The sequence below is a fragment of the Aphelocoma coerulescens genome, chromosome 1A (assembly GCF_041296385.1).
Source record: "Aphelocoma coerulescens isolate FSJ_1873_10779 chromosome 1A, UR_Acoe_1.0, whole genome shotgun sequence".
In the NCBI taxonomy this organism is placed as follows: Eukaryota; Metazoa; Chordata; class Aves; order Passeriformes; family Corvidae; genus Aphelocoma; species Aphelocoma coerulescens.
The window spans coordinates 70,539,295-70,549,576 of NC_091014.1; the positions used below are offsets into that span (position 1 = coordinate 70,539,295).

The 10,282-nt window shown below is 41.5% G+C and overlaps 1 long non-coding RNA gene across 1 annotated transcript; it reads right to left on the minus strand.

The window, feature by feature from the left end:
• Positions 1–4,290: 4,290 nt before the first annotated feature.
• LOC138104773 (uncharacterized) lies at positions 4,291–9,785 on the minus strand. Its single transcript, XR_011148275.1, has 2 exons — positions 9,514–9,785; positions 4,291–6,398 (listed from the first exon to the last, which is right to left on the minus strand). It is a non-coding gene; the product is annotated as an uncharacterized lncRNA (long non-coding RNA).
• Positions 9,786–10,282: the final 497 nt, after the last annotated feature.

Here is a 10,282-nt window from a genome sequence, read left to right on the forward strand (position 1 = left end):
TTTTGAAAAGAAACATTTTTTAAAATTTTAAAATAGGGAGAGGGTGAGAAAGAGAGACTATAGACCAGCTAAGAGAAAGCTCATCATCTAAAAACACAGGAAAATGCTCCAATTCTTTCATGCAAACTATACAATAAATTCTGGTTTGGTCACGCAGTGTAGAACTGGAATAAACTTATCAACATTGGAGAAGCTGAGCTCTAATTATCCTAGAACAGCTGAGAGTAAAGCCAGGCCTTTAGTTTTCATATTGTGTTCAGCTCTCCTATAATTTAAGAAGAATCATAAATCAGCAGCTCATCATCTCTGGAAATATATAGAAAACAAAGTAATTTTCTTCTGGGCCTAAATACATAAGAATGGTTTAATTACCTTTAGCTTCAAAGCAATAATCCTGAAATATGGTCATACTTTAGGATATGGTCTTATAATCCTTTTAACATGGGAAAGGCAACATTTTCCAAACTGCATTTCACCCTAGATACTCAGATTAGTCTCTGCTCTTTTCCATTGTCAATGCAAGAGGCAAGAGCAGAATAAATAACAGGGATTGTTGATTCCAAAGGTAACTACAGGGTACGTTCATACCAGAGAAGACAAAAACGGAAATTTAGTAAATAGAAAGTGGTTTAGAACAAGCTCTTCAGTGAGAACTATTGCCACAAAATACTGCTATTGAAATTGTTAAAAAAAAAAAGGAAGAAAGAAAACCAACTTAACTTAGTAGGTTAGGTCTGCTTTGAGTAGGAGGTTGGACCAGATGACCTCCATGGTCCCTTGCAATCTAAATCATTGCATGATTCTAAACAAACTGGACTTTTCTTGTAAACATATTTGTTCAAGAGACTAAAAGAGATTTAAAAATCAAGATTGATTGGACAGGTACTTACTATTATAGCAAAAGTTACAAATAGTCAGTTACAAGTAGCAAAAATATTACTTCCTCAGAAATACAAAAAATAATGACCCTATCATTTGAGCATTCAAAGTCTGGTCACAGAAAAATATAATGTATAACACTTTAATCTTTTTGCCTAAGCTTTCCCACTGATGGGACACAACCTTTTCGGCATGTATATCACTGCTTCTCTCTCAACCACAGTCCTCTTGTTGGATACCAAAAGACCCAAGGAAATAATGTTGTTGAATACAGAATTTTATGAAAATCTTAATGGAAAATGTTTCACTGTAAAACTTTTAGGAAATTTAGCCTTAATATGGGATCACTCATGAACTGGGCTCTTAATTTCTATTACCTCGTTGGTTAAATTAATTACACTATGATTGCTAGCAATTTTTCATCAAAACAGGAGGCTCTTTTACCATATCTTTTATGTTTTCCTTCACTAGAGTACACTGGAAAGTATTACAAATGTAGACAGAGGACCATTGTTAAATGGTGGTACTTGTGCTTGTAAATTTAATCCAAAATAAATTTGCCATAAACTAACGATAAAATGGAATATAAGACTGACATTAAAGAGGTGGATTTTGCCACAGTGAACTAGTGAAAAGACGAATCTTAGAGGTATATTAGGTGAAAAACAGGTAATACATAAAGTTTATTGTATTGAGTCTTCTATTGCACGTGTGTTACTTGACAGTGCTTTGGGGACACAAACATGGTCAGATGAGGAACTAAACAAAAGCAGCAACTACAAAGGCACAGAGACTCTACTGATGCCAGTGTGTGTGTAAAGACCCAACCTCGCTACCCGAAAACCCCGCTGAAGTCTCTACTTCCATCCCACTCAATCTAACCACAGAGAGAATCCCTTGTTATTTCAAGGAAGATATTAGAGTCAAAATGGACCATGTTGCACTAATTTGAAGAATAACTACAGTAATTCTTCCTAGTGCAGTTAGACTATGCCAAACAAGCTCTGTTGGTTCAAATGTCGGCACTTTCATGCTTGCATTTATGTGCAGAGTTGTAACCCTAGGAGCTATTCCGGCATGCCCCATGTCCATCTCTGTGTTTTCCCAGTGTTATGACGTGAAGCTGTTTTTAGATCTGCTTGCTAGTCTCTGAATCAGCAGCAAAAGAGACTGAACTGCTTTCATTGATTAAAGGCAGATACCAGTAAACACTTTCAGGACAGAATTACAGAGCATTTTCACTCCTCTGCTGCTATTCGCTTGAAGGAGTTTGAGTTTCTGCTGATAATTATCCTCTAAGATCTGGGACCCCTTTTGACCCAAACACATGGAACTGATCTATGTGGTACCACTATGGTCCTCAGAGATAGCTGGTTAAGATATTCTTCAAGATCAGGCCCAAAGCATGAGGAAAGTTTACTCAACTGTTATGAAATGTACAAGTACCACAGTAGAACTATTTTCTGTTTTCTCTACTTTTATCATGACTTTGCTGGTAGTATTTCTATTTCTTCCCCCTCTGAAAAGGCCACAGTTTAAAGCCTCTCCCACAAAGATGTATTTCCTTCCAATGGGTTTATAGCTTGACATTTTTTGGGTTTTATTCCCCTTGCAGTACGTCTTTAAACCTTTAAATATTTTTAGGCCTTGTGCATCTTACAAGGAGCCACAAGTACTTCATGATACAAGGAAGGTGCAGAGAAAATAAAAGTCTCCCTTCTCATCACGATGTAAATGCACCCTCACCCTTCTTCTTTTTTTTTTTTTTTTTCCCTTTGTGAATCATCCTCTGCTTCAAAATATGAATTTAAAAGATTAGTCTGTCTTTCTTCAGATGAGGGCATCTTATCATCAGTAATTGTAAGCCTGGGCCACTGCACAGGATGCTATAAAGACACCAGATATAAAGACGGTTCCTCCCCTGAAAAGCTTCCTATAAGACACCACAGTTGGACACAACACACCCAGAAAAAGAAAAAAAAATGGAGACTTTTTGTGCTATTTGGCAAAAAATCAGGTAAATTTGCACTTGGACAATACCTGTCTGTTAGGAAATCACTGGAAAGACCTGTATGACTAGATGAATGCTGCTCAGTTGTACTTACCCAGCCAAGCTAACGCTGAGGGAAAACAATTAATCCATGGAAGTTGTATTCCTGAGTGAGAAGACATGGTGCTGGGCAGCAGCACACATCACAGCAGCTCAGGATTCAGATTTGAAGCCTGGAGCCCCTATAGCTCTGGAGAAGGCAGCCTCCCTGACCTTCCCAAAGTGTAGTATTTTGAGGGCTTTTTCTGCAACTGTTCTCTCACTTAATCCTTTCTAAAGCCACTGCCAAGGAGGGAAGAAGTTCCAAAGACAAGAACTTAACAGTTCTCCAAGGTCCCACAGGTGCAGACTTGGTACATCTGGAGAAGAAGATTGTTTCCTCCTTCCGTGTCCCTCTTCCTACCCCTGCCTTGCCACGTAGTCCCTCCATACTCTTGGAAAATTTAGATTTGAGCTTAGCTGTAACCAAACTCTACACTCCAGTAAGGCTCAGCTAAAAGACCTGATGAGGAAATGCTGCTGCTGAGAAACATCTGGGCTTTGTTTTATGCAACCAAAGAATTAAAATTATTGTCAGAAATACCATAATGTATAAAAGCTGCAAACACCCAACCATAGTGTCAGACTTCCAAGTTGTACAAATGTATTTGTCTCTCCTATTTGTAAACGTTATTTGAACAGAAATAGCACATTGTAACAGCCTAACAAGAAGCAGTCTTTCTGATGACGTTTGAGACTTCTTTGCTCCACTGTATGGAAATATTTAAGACTTAAAAGATTTCTATTACAAAATAGCATTTTAAGTGGTTCTGTCCTGTTCCCAGTAAAGTCAAAGAGGGGGTTACCGTCAGCTTCAATAAAAGTGGCATAAGGGCCACTTGCATTTTTACATGATTTTTTTCTGTTTTATTCCAAGAGTCAAGAAGTCCCTCCAAAGGCTCCCAACTCCTTAAAAAAAAAAAAAAATTAAAAAAAATTCAAGCAAGTTATCAAGCATCCACCACTGTCATGACCAGACATGAATGTCCATCAAGACCTCTGAATGTTGGAGTTCCACCACACACAGTATTTTGGGCACAGGGAAACACCGCCTATTTCCAAGTTTAGGATTGGAAGACTTTTGTTGCCTTTTAAAATACTTTCTCACAATGTCCAGCACACCATCCCATTTGCTCTGAGACAAAGATTCTCACCTTATGCACACACTTCAAAGATAAAACTCAACATGAACTAGTAAGTAATAGAATCTGATCCTTTAAAGGGATTAGAGTTTGAGTAAAGTCAGAAGCCTTTGATTCATTTTCTTTTTTATGATCGACAGATGCTAAATTAAATTATATAAATGAACAAACAGTCCCATAATTTTTTTAAATCCATGTTTTAATTTAAACAGCACAAGGACAAACATTTATCTTCAACTGAGTTTTCCCACCAGCCTCCAGAATTAAAATGTTTTTCTTGGCTAGTTTTTATGTTTTATGCTCAGATTTTTTAATAATTATTTGGATCATGCATTTTGCATTTATGTTGATCCTTAGCTGTGAATAGCAAAATCCTATCTAGCTTCTTGATGAAAGTTTACAGGAAACATGGAAATGACATATCCTATGTTTTCTTTATTCTTTCTTCTTCTGTTTCTTATTATTTACCTCCCTTTTTAGTAATTTATTGAGAATTATAAGCTCTGTTGGAGACCTTATACTGTGCATATGTGGGCTGGGACACCTTTCACTAGTCCAGGCTGCTCCAAGTCCTGCCCCACATGGCTTTGAACACTTCCAGGGATAGGGCAGCCACAGCCTCTCCAGGCAACCTGTGCCGGGGCCTCACCACACTGTTTTCCCTCTGGTGCCACACTTTGGTGTTCTGCTTGAAGAGCCCTAAGTGACCCTTTAAGCTTAAACACAACCAGACAAGTTTCATAGTTTCATCCCACACATTTATGAGGGACAACACGGTAATGTCACACAAATGTGATCCAGTGACTTAATTAGAACCAAGTTAGCAGAGACAGAGCGAAGCTGTACATCTCCCGAGAGTCCTGGGGGACTGCTGCAGGAGGGTGAAGGCCAGGAAGAGATGGGAAAGGTTAGTAAAAGGACGGGAAAAAACCTCACAAACCCAAACCAGAACAAACCAACATGCATTTTATAGGGGGGAAAAAAGTTAGAATCTAGTTGTATATTTTGAAAGAGAAAGGTTAGAAAAACATTCAAGGAGAGCGCCCAAAGAGTTAATTTCCGGCAGCACTTGAGGCAGCAAAGCCTGGGAAGGCTCCTGGCGCCCTCTGGTGTGAGGCGGGAGCAGGAGTGGAAATTTCCTCTGGAAAACAGCTTTGTCCTAAAGTTCAGGCAGATAAAATGACTCTTAAGCGTCCTGATGGGAAGAGCGGTAATTTGACTTCCCAAGCGAAGCCTTGCTTGGGGTACAGCTTAGTTTGGGGGTGATGGGGAGGGAAGAGGGAAGGTTGTCTTATATATATATATATATTTTTTTTTACTTGTTTTTCTTTTTTCTCCGGAGTCTCAAGTTGGGCCGGCTGCAATATGAAGAAAGGGGCCCTGAAAGCCAGTAAATGAAAACCTCGCAGGATCCTCGGAATAATGGTTGCAGCAGGACAAATACCCTTAAAAAACAACAAAACCCCCAAACTATGTGCACCTGTTTCCCTCCCGTATGGAGTTTCCAAGGGAGGGATAGCCTAAACTAGCACGGAGGAGAAATGTCTTCTTCCAAAATGACTTAAATAGTAAAAGGGAAAAGCCTCCGAAAAAAGAGAAAAACAAGCAAACAAACAAGCAAACAAACAACAAAACAGAAAAGGCATTCTTGACTTCAAGCACCTCTCCCTTAAAATTGAAGGATGCTCCCTAACCCAAATCGACACCCTTATTTTAATTGCCAGGAGAGTGAGGAGAGCTCTCTGCTAGCAGGCTACGAATTCACTTTTTTTTTAATTTTTTTTTTTTTTTTTTTTTTTTTTTTTTTTTTTTTTTACAATTAGCAGCAATAATAGCTACTTGTGAGGAACAAATGCACAAAAGCCCACACCTAAATGCAAAGGGGCCGACAGAGCAAACATCAGGATTATTCCTTTAGGTACCTGTTGAGGAAATATCCTCTGGTTTTAACCCCTAAAATTAAAAGGGGGCGGGGGGCGCGGTGTTTATGCTGATTGGAGACAAATACACAGAACTTTCCAGCTCCTCTTTACCAGCTGTTTTTCCTTCATTCCTAATATCTTCCAGCAAATGCATCTTCCAACCCCTCCCAGGAGACCTGATTTTTGGCAGGAACCGCTTTTTGGCAGGGGATGGTCCTGCAGTCCGGCCGCAGTGGGGGGCCCCGGCTGCAGGTCTGCCCCCGCGGGGGTCTCCAGGTGGGAGACGGTAACGGGGATTTCAGCTGGCCTTGGACTGCAGCTCTTCCTCTCGGCATCCTTTCCATGTGGGCAGGAGAACAAATTTACCTTCAAAACAAAACATAGGTTTGTTTTATTACTTTTTTTCTTAATGAGTTTTTTTTTTTTAATATATATATACACATATATTTGTTCGTTGTTTTTGTGTGTTTATTTGGTTTTTTTTTTTTTCTTTTAAAAAAGAGGCTTTTTATGCAAGTGCTTTCACCTCCTGATCCGTCAACGCTTGACAAAGTTTGGGGAAATAAGCGGCAAGTCCCTGACGGCCGCTCTGCTTTTTGCATACCAACCAAAACACACTTCCTTAGGGTAAAAAATGCTAAACTAAACACAGTTTATTTAGTGAAAGCTAGCAGATTTCTGTTGTCAAGATGCAGGCGAGGTTCCGCACCTCCCTTGGTTTGTTGGCATACACGCGTGGTGCTCTTCCACCCCAAGCTCCCCATCGAAGTGCTTTGAAAGAGGAAAGATACTAGTATTTTTTTCCTTTTTTAATTAAGGGACCCATTTTACAGGCAGCGATAAGTCAAAGCAAACTGTAGCCGAATTCTTGTAGGAAGGGTCATGCGCGGGCGGATTTATCCTATTAATAGGACACAGGAAGAGCCGGGAGAGCAAACGCCAGCCCTGAACACAGCGTGGTATGTTATTTGAGGTAATAGTTTGAGAGCAGACACTCAGTACTTTGTAGACGTTCAAACGCGTCGTTATTTCGTGTTAAATAACATTTTAGAAGACGCTCCCCCGGTTTTTCTGCTGGAAGGATGCGGGATTATTTGGAAGCATTTAAAATGGAGAGGAAAAAAAAATCAGACGACAGCTCCCTGTGGGAAGCTAATCGACATTACAGATAGTAAACGTCCTACTATTAAGGGCTGCTTTAACGCAATTGGTTTTAAATAATAAACATATAAATACAGGAAATAATTCTAAGACCACATCGGAGTTTACCTGAAAATGACGGTAAAGTAACAGAGCATTCCCGAAACTGTCAGTACATCTCAGGGAAGCCTGCTAAAGGACTGACAGCTGGCGGCAAAAAAAAGAAAAAAAAAAAAAGGACAGGACACCCCCGAGCCCAAAGGTCGCCGCAGTTAGGAGGAAATACACAATACGTCTCTAAAAATCTCGCTCGCTTAATTGTTACTTTTGTAGTTAAAGTATTGGCTGACGCCGCAGATATTAAACATCCCAGTAACGCGATTACAGACGTACGGAACATTTAAAACATGACCCTACCAGTTTAAGAACTAAGCCTTTTAGGAAAAAAGACTGTGATAGCTATTCATTTTCCCTAATTAGGAATGAATGTTTTTCTTAAAGAATTCTTTTTACAACAGAGACTTCACAAAACAAGATGTCAGTAATTTTGCTTGTATTGACCTTCCTCTTCACAAGCAGTAAAAAATGTAGAATTCAGGAGGTGCAGGATTTTTGGTTGGTTGTAGTTTATTTAACTATTTTATTTTATGTCGAGCTTTTATTGTTGTTTTTTTGGTTTTGTTTTTTTTTTTTTTTTTTTCAGATCCACTTTGTATCCATGTTTAGTACATTAGCCCATTAATAAGAATATCCAGAAGAAAAAACAAAACAAAACTATGGAGGTGACGAGTAGGGCCCTACTGTACTTTTTTAACTAACTGAAAGACAAAATTTCTATTGACTTAGGTTGGAAGTGAACGAGGCCCTGTGAGAATCACTACAGGAGCCAGGTGTATTTTCCTTTGTCTCCTCAACCTTGAGAGACGAGCGGGACGATGCCGCACACCGGCCCCGGCGGCTGCACCATCCCGGGGCAGGGCTGCTCCGGCCCAAGCGGCACGGAGCTGCTCCCAAAACTCTCCGGAATCCCTCCCCACCGTGCGGGGTCCCCTCCTTTGCAGAAGGAGGGCACACGAGTTGCAGGCGGCAGCTGCCCTGCTCGAGCGGGACCGACGGACCGGCGCGGCAGCAGGAGCCAGAACCAAGCCAGGGGCTTTGCAGATATTCCCTTCCAAAGCGCAGAGAAAACGGATTACACTGAATTATCAAGTACCCCGCAATATTCTGCTTCGATTCACGCTTCAAATAAATTACTTTTCTAATAATCCATTAACTGCTTTAACGACCAGTGTTACTTATTCACCAGTGCTCCGTGAAAGTTACTTATTTGAAAATTCTTTGCGATTTCCAGTTGCTCTCCACATAACATGCACTATTCAAAGAAAGCAAGAGGGCTTTCAAACAGGAAAACACAGAGTTAGTCCCTCATTTCTCAAGACGAGCACGGCACTGGGGCTCCTAGTTTTATTTTTAATACAAAGAAAATTATTTTCCCCCTTGCTAAGCACTCACTGTTCCCGTGGATCTCCCTGAAAGGTGCTGGGTGCTGAAGCCTTAGGAGAAAACGGGCCACCTTCTGAGAAAGGCCTAACTACGGACTTAAACAGCCTCACTTGAACAGCCCACATTAACAAGCAATAAACCCTACGACTTCGTTTCAATCCCAAATTCACTGTACCACGCTTAAAGGATGACTTAAACAATGTGAGTACTACAGAAACAGTGTGCAAAAGTTACAGCCGAAACGGGAATTAAAAAAAAAAAAAAAAAAAAAAAAAGGGCTCTCATAACGGAAAAATGCTTTTAGGAGATGTGACAGCTGCACTCTGGAGCAGGACCTGCAGACTCGTGCGTTCCCTGAGGAAGCACAGCCAGCGCGCTCCGACCGCCGTCCCATGGACACCGCAGCGTTACACGGGTTGTAAATCCCGCTGCCCCGGCACCCACCCGCGGGGGATGCCCAGCACAAGGACCGCCAGCTGAGAACCAAAACCGCCGGGGGGGGGACAGCCGAGGGCGCCCCCGACTCCCACCAGTTATTTTTATCCGCGTCCGGCCTTTCCAACTCATCAGATATTCGCTGCGAGGCGGAGCAATAGAAAAGCACCCTCAGAACTCAGCCGGGCTCGCAGGGACACACAGAACCCACCACCGGGAGCGAGCAGCCCGCGGCACCAACAGGGACGCGGGCAGGGCTGCGGCATCGGGCCCGCACACTGCCCTCCCTGATCCTTAAATTAGCAACAGAAAGAGTTAATTACCTAAAACCAAAATATTGTGGAGATCTCAGTAAAGCAAAGAAAGAAAATTAAAAAGCAACAAAAAATACACCCCTAAATACCAGTCTAGGACAGGCGGGCAGCAGCACAGCACTGCTGGCTCACGGAGACTGAGCTCGGATTACCCTCCGCGACGCTCCCAGCACGGAGGGAAGGAACCTTCTTTTTGTTGTTGTTGTTGATTTGGTTTTGGTTTTTTTTTAAAGTTTAGTTAGTTAGTTTGTTTCCCCCCCTGCAATGTCTATTCTCTTTTCTGCACTAATCAGCAACCCCGTCCCTGTGCACTAGGCCCTGCAGAATCTTCCAAAACAGTTTAATAAGGGGTAAACCCGGGACTGAGACATTCTGATTGGCATTTAGTTTTTATACATATAAAATCTATAAAGTACAGATTATATATTTATACGCACATATAAAAATATATATCTAACCTCCCCCCGGCCTTTTTCAATATATCGGGAAAAAATCAGACTCGAGGTAATGCAAAGTCATTAAAATGAGCAGTTTTCTCTGGCTCTGTCTGACAGGCTTTGTCTTTATGTCTGCGTCAGACAGTGCTCAGTCTAAACCAACCGGATTAACCAGGACGATCCCCGGGTGATCCTGAGCAGCGTGACAAACCGCAGTGATAAAATATGACCGTGCCACTCTCTGCAAACACCTCGGGATTGTTTTACAGTGGTACATCCCCGGTTATCCCTCTGCTCGTGACTGCCGGCCGCGGGGCTGGCTGCAGGAATTAAAATCCACCATCTCACCCGGGGAAAGTTTTAAATCCCAGGATTCACTTTCCTCTTCACGAACAGTAAAAAAATTCAGGTGTGGCAAAGC